This window comes from Triturus cristatus, chromosome 4_1, assembly GCF_964204655.1.
Source record: "Triturus cristatus chromosome 4_1, aTriCri1.1, whole genome shotgun sequence".
NCBI classification, from domain to species: domain Eukaryota; kingdom Metazoa; phylum Chordata; class Amphibia; order Caudata; family Salamandridae; genus Triturus; species Triturus cristatus.
This window is the reverse complement of record NC_140585.1, coordinates 333290023-333303016: the sequence shown is the minus strand read 5'-3', so window position 1 is coordinate 333303016 and position 12994 is coordinate 333290023. Positions and strand designations below refer to the sequence as shown.

At 46.5% G+C, this 12994-nt stretch overlaps 1 protein-coding gene across 7 annotated transcripts in view; it reads left to right on the top strand.

Annotated features, from left to right (window-relative positions):
- FOXM1 (forkhead box M1) overlaps positions 1-12994 on the top strand; it is a 243421-nt gene that overhangs the window by 146514 nt on the left and 83913 nt on the right. The window lies entirely within an intron of this gene.

Sequence of the window (12994 nt, the reverse complement as noted above, 5' to 3'; positions counted from 1 at the left end):
TTGGTAACCCAAAGGACTGGGGTTCAGACAAGAAATTATTATATAAAGATGTCCTCTGGAAAAAATAAAATAAATTTCCCCAACTCACATTCATCATCCACAGTACATACAATCCAGTTCACTATAATAGATCACTCCCAATCTAAAGTCTGTTGCGTATTGGCACAAAGAACCTGAAAGCAGTAAACTGATGGCTGAAATTAGTTAAATATTATGTTTAATCAAACATTTCTATAAAGTCCATTTTAATTAAAAAAATCACAATAAAGCTATTACAATACATTCAACATTTAAAACCAATTCATCATAAAAATACAACAATTATTACATGAGTTAAAAACAAACAGTAACATTTGTCATCTGATGGAGACTTATAGCCGCAGATTCCTGCATGTAGAATTATCCCCAGGCATGAGACTGGATCCGGAAACTTTGCCACAGCATCCCTGCGCGCCGGGGGCGGGGCGACATCACGTGACTCAGTATTATCCAAAAATGGGGACCGGGGGTTGTTGTTGTTTAAAGAGGTCCAGTGTACATACCCCAGAAGACTAGAAACTAGAGACTTGATATCTCAGAATCAGAGAGGTCACGTTGTGATAAGTTGACTACTAGTTTCTCTTGTTCAGTGTTTTGATCCTTGTGTCCATCCCTCCAGTGGGGAGGTCCTGCCAATGAACCTGTTTCTGTGAGCCTCTTCTGTTGCGACCTCTTCCTCTGCCCCAACCTCTGTCTAAAAAAGGGGGCCATTGTTAAAGAACTGTTGATCCAATAGAGTAGAGCTACATGTCTAGATACTGGACTCCTAGCACCTAGCCACTCTACACCATTTTAATAGGGCAGTTTACCTTCTGAATAAAATGTTAATTAGGACTAACTGACCCCTTTTACTTCACCTTCTGCTACATCTTCTCACACTAGGCCCCTCACCCCCATGCACCTATCGGCAGGAACAAAAGATCCCCGATAAAGAGCCCCGATTTCGGGAGCCCGTCAAGGATTGCAGCGCCGACTTGACGAGGGGCAGTGCTCATATGATGAAGCATGACACCTAGCTTGCTGGGTGTGTGAGAGCTCTAGTTCCACCAAGGGAATTTCCCCGTGTCTTCCCTTGGTTGCCTTTGATAACTATTGGTTGGTTGAAACCTCTTCTCCACCTCCATCATTTTCTCTTCGCTACTGTACACGAGGAACTTTGTACCCTTTTTTGGTGCTAATCACGTGACTCAGCCCAGGCATCATCCGCATACGTGACGTCGGCGAGGTCACATCAGGCGCGCCCACGTCAGTTTTTTCCTTTCCCGCGTACAATGCGAAGCCGTTCCTTACTGTGGGCCTGTTTAAGGCCCCCCTTTCTTCCGTTCTTTTTTGGTGGGAGCAGTGTGCGAATGCCTTCGGGCTTTAAAACTTGCAAGTTTTGTGGGCGTCTTATGTCGGCGACGGACCCTCGCCTCATTTGCATGTGGCGTTTGGGGGAGGATCATGGCACCTCGGATTGTGCGGCGTACCAAAAGTTGAAGTCGCAGCGGGAGCGCCAAATGAAACTTCTCTCGGCGCGTCTCTCCAGATCGACGTCCTCCCCTCGGTCTGCTTCGGCGGACGGCTTCAGATCCGGATGTGGTCGTCATCCTCACCTTTCTCCGATGTCACGTGAGCGTCGCTCCCCGGTGGGTAAGTGTTGCAGTTCGTCCCCGGGGGCTGGTTCTCGGCCTACCGGGGGCGTGGACTCTCCGCGGGTGATGCAGCCCCGGGTGTCGTCCTATCCAGTTTCCCGGTGTTGGGGCATCGAGAGTCCAGATGGAGACTTACGCGGGGCCTTTGCAGGCCTTGCTGGCGTCTCCTCCTTCCCCTCCTGGGGCATCGGTGGAGCCCTTGCCTCGCGCAGGGCCCTCCATGGCTCCGCCGGTGGCTCCGGCCCCAGCGCCAACTGGGTCGGATCCAGGCTTGGAGGATGTGGTTTCGCGGGAGGTCGCCCGGGGCTCGGGTCGGCTAAACATATCTATTGCAAACAATGATACTTATAGCTCCATATATATATTATTTTACATTTGCCTAACAAGGAGAAAGTGCCCAATCTTACATGGCAGATATTTAGTTACAATCGCTGTTCCACGTCTTAACTCGGTGTATTACTACTACACGGAGAAAAGAGAAAAAAGTTGCCGAGTATCAAGTGGCACATTATTTCTTACACTCCGATGGCTTCTCAGAAAAAAATCTGGTGTCAGGCGTTGTAGGGAGTGCGGGGGGCCATATGTCGATCACTGACCCTCATGATGATGGTCTTTGGTGCCTTTCATCTGACCACAACGTCGAGGGATGTTTTCGTGCCGACACATAAATCCGAAGGCCCTCAGAGAGAGGGAGGTCAAGTTGTTCATGGCCAGGGTGACTAAGCAGAAGAGGGGCTGAAGAAGGACGAGATCGGTCTAAGTCACTGACTCCGCACACCTCGAAGTCATTGAGGAAGCACAAGAAGAGGCGTCATGGATCCAGGCGTCACTCGTCCAAGGTTAAGTCTCCTAAGTCGGGGTCCCCGATACTTCGGCATCGCAGAAAGGATGAAGTATCACCCTCCCCTTCTCCTCAGGTGACTCCGACACACGCTCCGAGAGGTTTTCCGACACCCCGGGAAACTACGCCTACGACCACTCCAGCTCCAGTGTCACCGGCGCTGCAACCAGAGGCAGTCTTACAGCCTCCTCGAGCTGTCCCTGGACTGGCGATACTGGATCTGTCCCCACCCTTTCCGGCTCCGGGTACATATCTTTCGCATTTCTTGAATGCGATGTTCAGTGTGTTTGCCAGGGCGGCTAACCCTAATGGTGCACCTGTTGACCCCATTGGACCACTGTCTTTCAACCTGGGAAGCTTGGCACCTCATTTTGCACAGGCACCTCTTATGCCGTTCATGCCAATGACCCTGGGAAGTTTGCCTCTCCAGACGCTGAGGTACTCTACGCCACTGCAATCCCTAGTGGGAAGAATTGAGTATTCTCCGGTCCGGCGCGGTCTTTGCCTCACCCGGCGCCTTCAGCTATCCATGTGGAGCATTGACGCCGGCCACTTACTCACCGGAGCCGCGTCTGGCACTACTGACGCTGATACCAAAGTTGAGATCTAGAGGCACAGAGGCTACTGGAGGAGGAAGAATACCAGGAGCAACGGGAAGAGGCTGAAGGGGAGAGTATTGATTCAATGCAAGAGTTTGAGGGACTGCAGGAGGCTAGTGGTTTAGAAAAGTCTCCAGAGTGGGCATTCTCTTCTCCGATAGGCCTTCCTTCGCAGGCGGTCTCTTCTTACCACTCAATCATAATGAATGTGGCTAATGTACTGGACTTGTAGTTGCCTACTGAGGAAATAAAGTCAAACATCCTGATGGAGCCTCTGCCCCCCCTTTAATAAGGCTTTGATGGAGCCCCTCTTAGAGGTATGGCAGAAGACTGACTGCCCCTGCTGTGTCCAGGTTGGTGGCGAGAAGGTACAAAGTACCACCTGGGGATCTGGCTTTCCTATCTGCACATCCATCCCCTGAGAGCTTAGTAGTTCAGGTGTCCTGCTCTACAAAACAGTCTACTGGCTCTTTTCCATCCATGCCTGGAAATACAGAATCTCAGAAGATGGAACAATCCGCTAAGAAAGCGTTTTCCTCCGCCAGTATAACCTTAAAATCCACAAATGCAACGTGCTTGCTTGGTCCCTACATTCATGCTTTGATGATTTGGCTAAGGAAGTGGTCTCTAAGCTTCCAGAGGAAGTTCCTGGCCATTTTGAGGAGTTTCTGTCGGACACTCAAGCTGTGGCCCGTCCAGTCATTCAATCCGAGTTTTATACAGCGGACTCTGTTGCTAGAGTGATTGGTTCCTCAGTAGCGACTAGGATGCACGCCTGGCTAAGGGGGGTCTGTTTTTTGTACAGATGTGCAGGATACCCTTTTGTACTCTTCTTTTGATGGCCCTCGTCTTTGTTGCCAAAGCGGACTCAGCGCTATAGCGCTTAAAGAATAGTAGGGCCACAGCTAGACTGTTGGGTCTGCAGTCCCAGCCTAGAGGCTTTGGTTTACCGTAGATTTTGAGGGTTTGGCAAGGTTAATTCCTTTCATACAAAGGGAAAGGTAGACGTTGCCTGAAAGGCTCAGCACTCCAGCAGGTCGTCTCCTCTCACGTTCCACCAACTGGTACCGCAGGGAATAGTCTCTAGATTCCCCATCTTAGTGCATGTTGGTTCCGTGGGAGGTCTGGTGTCCCATTTTTAACGAAATTGGAGATTTGGTACATCAGATCTGAGTTTTGGATCTGGTTGAAAATTGATACGCCTTTCCTCGATATTTCCCCCTTCTTTCCCCCCCCCCCCCCTCACCAGGGCTGGTGCTTGGAGGACCATCTGTTGATCCTGCAACAAGAGGTTCTGTCTTTACTACAGAAAGGTGCAATAGAGATTGATCCGGCGCAGGAAAGAGGTCAGGAATGCTACTCCCAGTATTTCCTGTTTCCCCAAAAAGGACAGGCAATTGAGACTGATCCTAGACTGCAGGATCTTGAATTTTTACCTCAAGCAGTATAAATTCAAGATGTTGACCCTAGCTCAGGTTCTTTCGGCGCTACAGCAGGAAGACTGGATGGTGTCAATTGATTTACAGGTAGCGTATTTTCACATTCCCATCCTGAAGTTGCATCGGAAGTATCTCCGTTTTACAGTGGGATCTCAACACTACCAGTTTGCAGGCCTTCCGTTCGGACTTGCATCCGCACCACGGGTCTTCAGGAAGGTGATGGCAGTGTTAGCAGCACATCTCAGAAGATCGAGGATTCCTGTTTTTCCATATCTGGATGACTGGCTGCTCAAGGCAAAGTTGCCAGAGATGATGCTGCGTTATGTGCAAGTTACAGCTCCGCTATTGTTCGACTTGGGTTTTTCGAGAACTGTACCCAAATCTCACCTGGTGCCTTCTCAGCGCAACCTGTTTATAGGGGCAGTTCTGGACTCTACTGTGAGTCGTGCTTTCCCGCCTCCTCAGAGGTTTCTAGACATCCAGGCTATGATTCCAATTTTTCAAGATGGAGCGGCTGTTCCAGTCCTGAAGGTCTTATGCCTGCCTAGTCTGTTCGCTTCCTGCATACTGTTGGTCAACCATGCATGCTGGCACATGAAGGCACTCCAGTGGTGCCTCTGCAGGCAATGGTTTCAACACAACAGATCTCGGGGAGGTGGTCAGAATCTCCAGAGCTACTGCAGCCGAGCGGTTATGGTGGAGCGTTTTGAGCAACCTGTCTCAAGTGAAGCTGTTACAACCTTCTCCGGTGGCCACTGTTATAACTGATGCCTCAACTCTAGGGTAGGGAGTTCATCTGGGGGATCTGGAGGTCAAGGGCCTTTGGTCTCCAGAAGAAAGATTGCTTCACATCAATTTTTTTAGAATTGCAGGCAATACGTTCGGCTCTCACGGCCTTTCTCTTCCCTCCCTTCGCAGTCAGTCAGTTCAGGTCCTGATGGACAACGCTACTGCGATGTGGTACATAAACGGGGGGAGTAGGGTTGTATTGTCTCTGCAGAGAGGCTCTTCGACTCTGGTCCTGGGCTTAGGACCATCTGATTTGTGTGATCACGAATCATCTGGCTGGAGTGCCGAATGTGTGTGCAGATAGTCTCAGTCGGCAGTACTCAGCCAATCACAAGTTGCATCTCCATCCGGAGGTGGTCTATCACATTTTCAGGATGTGTGGTTTTCATCGGTTGGACCGGTTTGCAACTCACGAACGCTCACTGCAAGTCGTTCTCCAGTCTCCGATGCAGGGAGTATTGATTCCTCGTTCTGAAGATTTGCCAAGACTGGGCCCCAGTCATATTGATCGCTCCAGACTGGCCAAGAACGGTGTGGTACACAGGCCTCCTTTACCTCTCATTGCACCCTCTGCTCCGTCTCCCTCTCAGGGCAGACCTTTTGCAGGGGCAGGCTCTACACCCCCACCTCCAGATCCTGCACCTTCATGCCTAGAGATTGAACAGGGCAACCTCAGCTCTTTCTCTTACCCGCCGGATGTGGTGGACGTTATTTTATCGTCGGAGACACCCCACTAAATCTGTCTACTCCGGTAGGTGGGCTAGGTTTGTAAAATGGTGTGGAGAGAGATCTATTTGATCCTTTACAAGCTCATTTGTCTGATATTCTCAGCTTCTCGCTTTCCTTGGCTCAACAGGGTTGTGCAGTAGCAGTCAAAGGCTACTTCTCTGCCTTGTTGGCCTTTCTTCGCTTACCAGACCAACCCTTTTTGTTTAAATCTCCCATAGTCATGAGATTCATTAAGGGTCTCACTAACTGGCTTCTTCCGACTACATTTATCATGCCTCAGTGGGATTTGAATTTAGTCCTTACTTTCTTGATGGGGTCTCCCTTTGAACCCCTGCATTGTTGTCCATTGAGATTACTCGCATTTAACACTGTTTTTCTGATTGCACATACTTCTGTCAGGAGGGTTAGTGAGCTATAGGCCCTTAGCTCTAAGCCTGCTTTTGCCTCTATTCATGAGGATAAGATGGTTCTTAGGACCAGAGCTGCTTTCCTGCCTTCCATATAGGACAAACTATCGCTTTACCCACATTCTATCCTCCCCTCACCCTTCCAATGAGGTGGAGAGACTTCATCCCCTGGACCCTAAGAGGGTGGTCAGCTTCTAACTGGACAGGACTAAGAACTTCAAGTTGGACGACCAGCTCTTTATTGGATATGTATGCAAGATGAAGGGCAAGGCTGTCCAGATGAGAACACTGTCCAGGTGGATCATCCTCTGCATCAAGATCTGCTACGCCTTGGCCAAGGAGCCTTCTGAGGGTATTCAAGCTCATTCCACCAGAGCGAAGTCTTTGGCTTTAGCTAGAGGTGACCCTGTTGTATACATCTGCAAGGCGGCAACTTGGGCCTCCCTCCACACTTTTGCAAAACATTACTGCTTAGACTTGGAGGTGAAGCGGGATGGCCACTTTTCAGGTTCTGTGCTGCAAGATATTTTGGTGTAGGCAGGCGCCCACCTCCGAGAGCAGGACTGCTTGGGGATTCAATTCAAAAGGTGAGTAATCCACAGGCAGATGTATCCATCAGAAGAACAAGTTACTTACATTCATTAACACCTTTTCTGGTGAATACAGGATCTGCCTGTGAATTCTTCACAGACCCATCCACATCCCTGTTGCCTGCCTGTTTATACCGAAAAATTAATTGGCATGAAATTCATGTAATTTAATATTTAAAATATAATGCTTGTCACTAGGTAATGTCCATGTTTTCGAATTTCCAGTTTCTTTCTTTAAATTGTATACTGTGTATACTTGTGGAAAAGTTCTCTGTTCACCCGTTTGCCGCAAAGGCACGGAAAAAATGGGTGGAACTGACTCCAGCACGCCGACGAGGTGGTCTTATGGCTCCGATGACGTTGCGCAGGGTTGCGAGCGGAGCCATTCCACTGTGACGTCCTCGTCAACATAGGAGAGCTATGGATAAGTTTTCGTGGAATGCTGCGCAAGGGTAATTCAAAAGGTGAGGAATCCACAGGCAGAAATTGTATCCACCAGAAAAAGCGTTACCGAAGGGGAGTAACTTGTTCTTCCAAGCTCTTAAGTAAGTTTCATAAAGATGTCAGTCATCCTCCTAAAACAGTCTCTGATTATTTTTTGTTTTTGTTTCATTCTCATCCAAAGAAATCCAGTGCTGTTTATAGGACTGCACTAGAAGTACGAATTTCAAATTATTACACCTCGATTCCCCACAATTTGGGGATTGAAGCCATCGAAGAAACACTACTCCATTCTGATTTGGATCATGATTTTCGAATTTTTTTGATGGAGATTCTTTCTTTCACACTTTATCAGAGCTACTTCAAATGGAATGACAATTATTATTTACAGCTAACTGGCACATCGCTGGGCAATTGTGCCGCACCGACCTACGCAAACCTCTTCATGCACGGATTTGAAAGTAGATTCATTTTAAGTTTGGACACTTGGCAAAAACATGCACGCCTTTTTTTGCGTTATATTGATGACATTTTTGTATTATGGTTTGGCACATTGAATTCCCTTCAGTCAGCTTTGGACAATTTAAACCAGATCAATGATCGCATTCAGTTCACTTTTAACATTCACGACACATCACATACTTGGATGTTCTGCTGAAAATATGCGACAAACAACTCACCACATCCGTGTTTAGGAAACCCACCGACCGCAACAATCTTTTACACTATACGAGCTTTCACCAACCATCACTGAAAAACCACTTACCATTCTCGCAACTGCTCAGGGTGAAGAGAATAGTGTCTGATCATTTAGAGTTACAAGCACAAACACAGGCAATGGTACAACGATTTGTCAACCGTGGCTATCCTCAAACGATTTTACAGAATGCAGTCACCAAAGTGGCCAGTACATCACGTGAGACTTTATTACAATCAACCACACGAAGAGAACAACATTGCATGGTGGTAGTCTCCCGTTTCTCAACCATGAGCCACAAATTTAAACAGTCTATTAAAAGGCACTGGCTAGTTCTGGCCCTCGAAACCGATTTCAATGGCATTTTCAGCGACCCACCAATGTTCGCACACACCAGGAGTAAAAACATACAGGAACTGATTCGACCCAATATTGAGACATCCATCATGGAATCCTGGGGGACAGTCCCCTGTTTAAACTGCAGCAATTGCAACAACATCATTAAAGGCAACAAAATTGCACACCCCATGAGGGGCACCCCGATTAAATTACAAGTGAATGCCACCTGTGACACGACCAACGTAATTTACGTACTGAAATGCCCGTGTGGCCTCGTATATGTGGGTAAAACTGAAAGGAAGATAAAGACACGCATACACGAACGCAAGAGCAATATACGTACCAGCAATCCCAAATCAACCGTTGCTATGCATTTTCTGGACAATCAGCACAACATTGCACAACTGAAGTTCATGATACTAGAGACTGTGGTGAAAAAGGAAGGCAGAGACAATAACACTTTCTTGTTACAGCGTGAAAACTATTGGATTTACAAATTGGAATCTTTGAAACCAAAGGGTCTCAATGACCGCGTGGAATTTGCTTGTTATCTTTGAACTATGACATCCTCAAAATACGCACAGTTGTTACGAACGTTTTCAGCATCATAGTGTGTTCACAACACTGCATTTCTCACTTTTTCACGCTTGTTCGCTTTTATTTTCTTATCTGTTCTGATTAATCTGGGTTTCTTTCATTCATGACGTCTCACTTTCACTACTTGCAAGATGGCGCTCATTTTCGGTTATTACATTTAATACACACTCGCGGTGTAACATCCGTTTATGTCACTTCCGGTTTTTCACGGACTTCCTTTTTAAGAGCACGCCCCAAGGTACACAAACGAACCCGAGACAGAAACGATTGACACCGTTGCACACAACAGGTATGGAGCCCCGCTTCACCAATGAGTTTTTCTCATCTACGCATTCTCTTTCGAATTGGTGCACTCTGTTTTTCGTCTCACAATATGCTTTTTTCAAACCCTCACCGACTTTCTGGGAACGTCTGAGCACAGGGACACTTCACACGGGAGTCTTTCATAGAATTTTGGTACGGTTGGAACTTTTCCCCTTTTTCTTTCTTATTTACAAGCCACGGTGCACGTTTTAGGGTGAACTTTTTCTTTAACGTTCCATTGATCAGTGATCAATATTTGCTCGTTTTTCTTTAAGAACTGTGAACATTTCGGCACATCTTTTTGACTGTTTCACGTTGTTTAATGACATGATGATCTCATAATGTTTCCATGCAAACCAATTCATGGTGATGTTCTTTCTGTTATCATCGTCACACTGTGATTTTTTTTTTTTTTGCGTAATCTCGCTTTTTTAGGCAATGTCCTTCAGTCTTTTGTTTAATGGCAAACCCCTCATTGCACCATTCAGTGACATGTATATATTTCTTTGTTATTTAGATCCCCCTGACGAAGGGCCAGAGGGGCCCGAAATGCATTCGGATCAAGTCTATCACTTGAGATGAAGTGTGACACAGCGATGTCATTTATGTGAAATAATTTCCAGTATATGATTATACGGATTAACCTTTGAGTTGAAATTTAAAGTTTGGAACCAAGCATCATCTTCTGTTTTGTTTCAACACTTCAGTACAAACGTTTCATTCGCTTTCAGCGAAGCATACACGGCACGCCCAGAGGGACGTTGTCTGTTGTCAGCCAACGCATGGGACCTTTTGATATAAAATATTTAAACATATTGATAACCATTACCTCCATGACAGTACGCATTATTGCAAATGTTAACGTTAGAAAATGTTGGTCCCATGGCTGTTTTATGATATTGAGGCCATCAGTTAAAAAGTCAGATGTACATTAGAATAGTGTCCCTATCAATCGAGCGTTCCGCCTCTCCCGCGATCACACCCAATTAGCGAGCACGCACAGACTGCGCTGTTGTGAATGTTAGTCATCGGTTTTCCATGTTACTTTTGAGATAATGCGCCCAGTTACACCTGATTCTTCATTCCTCGACTTTTCCTCCTTCCTACATTAGATCCTGATACCGATTAATCCGTTACAGTGGGAGAATTATTACCCCGCTAGCAGGGTCTGTCTAAACATTGGAGCCATCCACAGTCCACGAGGGAACGAACGTTGACCGTCCTTCCCCACACCAGTAGGTGCAAGTTTCCCCACCTATACTAGTATTCACCGTCCTTCCATTGAATTGTCATTACACTGATTCCACCCATTCTAATTATCTCTAGGTGCTCTTCCTAGCCTGTTCCCGACGAAGACCCCACTTTGAGAAGAAAATCACCATCTTAGAATAGGGGTCGAAACGTAGACAATCCACCATCTCTCTACAAGCTCAAAGAACAGAATAATTGTAGTAAATTTTATTTTTTGAGCTATGTGTAAACAGGGGAACAACTGACCGATACTAGGCCGGAAAGGTTCAGCTCCTTGCGACTACAAATGTATATATGTCACTATACCTTTACCCTGTCCCTCGCTCACCAATTCACTACCAATGACCTTACCCTTCCTCTCCTTCACGACAAGAGCACTGTAAATACTGAATGTACTACCTTTATATGGAGTAACTTTAATGTTAGTCATTAATGCTTTGATGTTATATGGCATTTAATGCCTATATATTTGATGGAATTAAACTTCTCCCCCCTTTTTTGACTCGTTACCAATTTGTAAGCGGCAAATGCTTTCTATCCAGCACAAACGCCATACGAATAATACTACCACGACCAACTTCGTAATATACTGTGTTCCTGTCTCTTGAGCCATAAAGGTTTTGTTGTAGGTAATGGGCCTCTCTACACCCCTCCCTTTCAAGTACAACAGCTAATTCTGCGTGGCTTATTAAAAGGGGCTAGAAAGGGGTAAAGGATTCATTATAAGGATGTTAATGCGTATAATCCATGAGTTGCACCTTCGCTTGAGGTCTTAACTTATTTTATTGTGAATGGCTTGCCAGTTAGCCTCCTGCCATGTCTCTAGCCAGTTTAACTTTAGGCCAAGGTAATAGGTAGAGTGGTAAGCCCACTTAAAGGGGAATGACTGATGCAGAATTGGCTGCAGTTCTAGGCAGTTGCAGGTGGCATTATCCACCCCCCTCCTCTACCTACCTCCCCACACTATTTAACAACCTTAGTTTATAGCTGCATGTTTTTAGGTTGTTCTTAACCGCTTCGGTGCTCATGACGAGCCCAGCTAGTCATGAGGTACAGTGGAGCTGTGCTCATGACAAGCTGGACTAGTCATAACGGTCGCGGCCTGCCCACGCGCAATTGATTCCCCGTCTGTGTGGGAGAATCAATCAGTGGGCGGGGTTGTGACGAGCTCAGCTCGTCACGAGCGCCGCGCCCCACCCCACACCAGACTTGGCTTGCCTCCCGCATGGTATGCTCCCCCCCCCTTTTCTGATGGGGTTCAAACCTTTGCCTAGTTGCCGGTTGAGACTGCTTGCTTTTTAGAATACTTTTATTGTAGCTATGTCTATAACACAAGTCCTTGAGTTGCAGGGGTTGAGTGTCTAGTCCTCATTTGATACCTTTTTCTCCAACAAGCTGGTTCTTAGAATCAGGGCTGCTTTCATGTCCACGGTCGTTTTTCCCTTTCATATAAGGCAGTCTCACCTTCACCTCATTCTTTCCCCCTCAGATTCCTACTAAAAGGAAGCTCTTCGTAGACGGAATCCGAAGAGATGTTTTTTATATTGACTGTACAAAAGACATTCGACTGGATGACCAGATTTTCATAGGCTACACTGGAGATGAAAGGCAAAGCCATCCAGAAGAGAACGTTGTGAAGGTGGATCGTCTTATTAATTAAGATTTGCTATGCCTAGGCAAAGAAAGAATCCCCAGAGGGCATCAAAGTTCACTCCATCAGAGCCAAACCTGCTATTGCAGCCCTGGCAATGGAAATTTCCGTTGCAGAGATCTGCAAAGCAGCAACTTGGGCTTCTCTCCACATCTTAGCAAAGCATTGCTGGTTGATCTTGGAAGATCACTTCACAAGCTCAGGATTTCTTAATTTAACCAGCCATTCAACCCATCTCTTGGATGGGTACCTCTTAGTGAATTATTTCAGAGGGTGTGGAATCTGCAGGTAGAGGTATCCATCAGAAAAAAAGCGTCACTTACTTTCAGTAACTATCTTTTTGGTGGATACTCTTATCTACCTGCAGATTTCTCACTAACTCCACCTTCCTCCCCATTTTCGTGGCTGGTTACTAAGTCTACCACTTTAATAAAATGCCACTTCTAGATATGGAACTGCACCTTGTCCAGCTTATGTCGTTCTCATTTCTTTTTCCTGGAAGGCACATAGAAAATGGATTTCAGGGTGCCAGTGGGGATTGCTTTATCGGTGATGTCCCCATTGCGTCGCCTCCAGCACCGAAGTGAAGCCAATGCCCCCTACTCACGTGGAGCGCTATTGAATAGTTTCTAGATTAATTCTGATGCT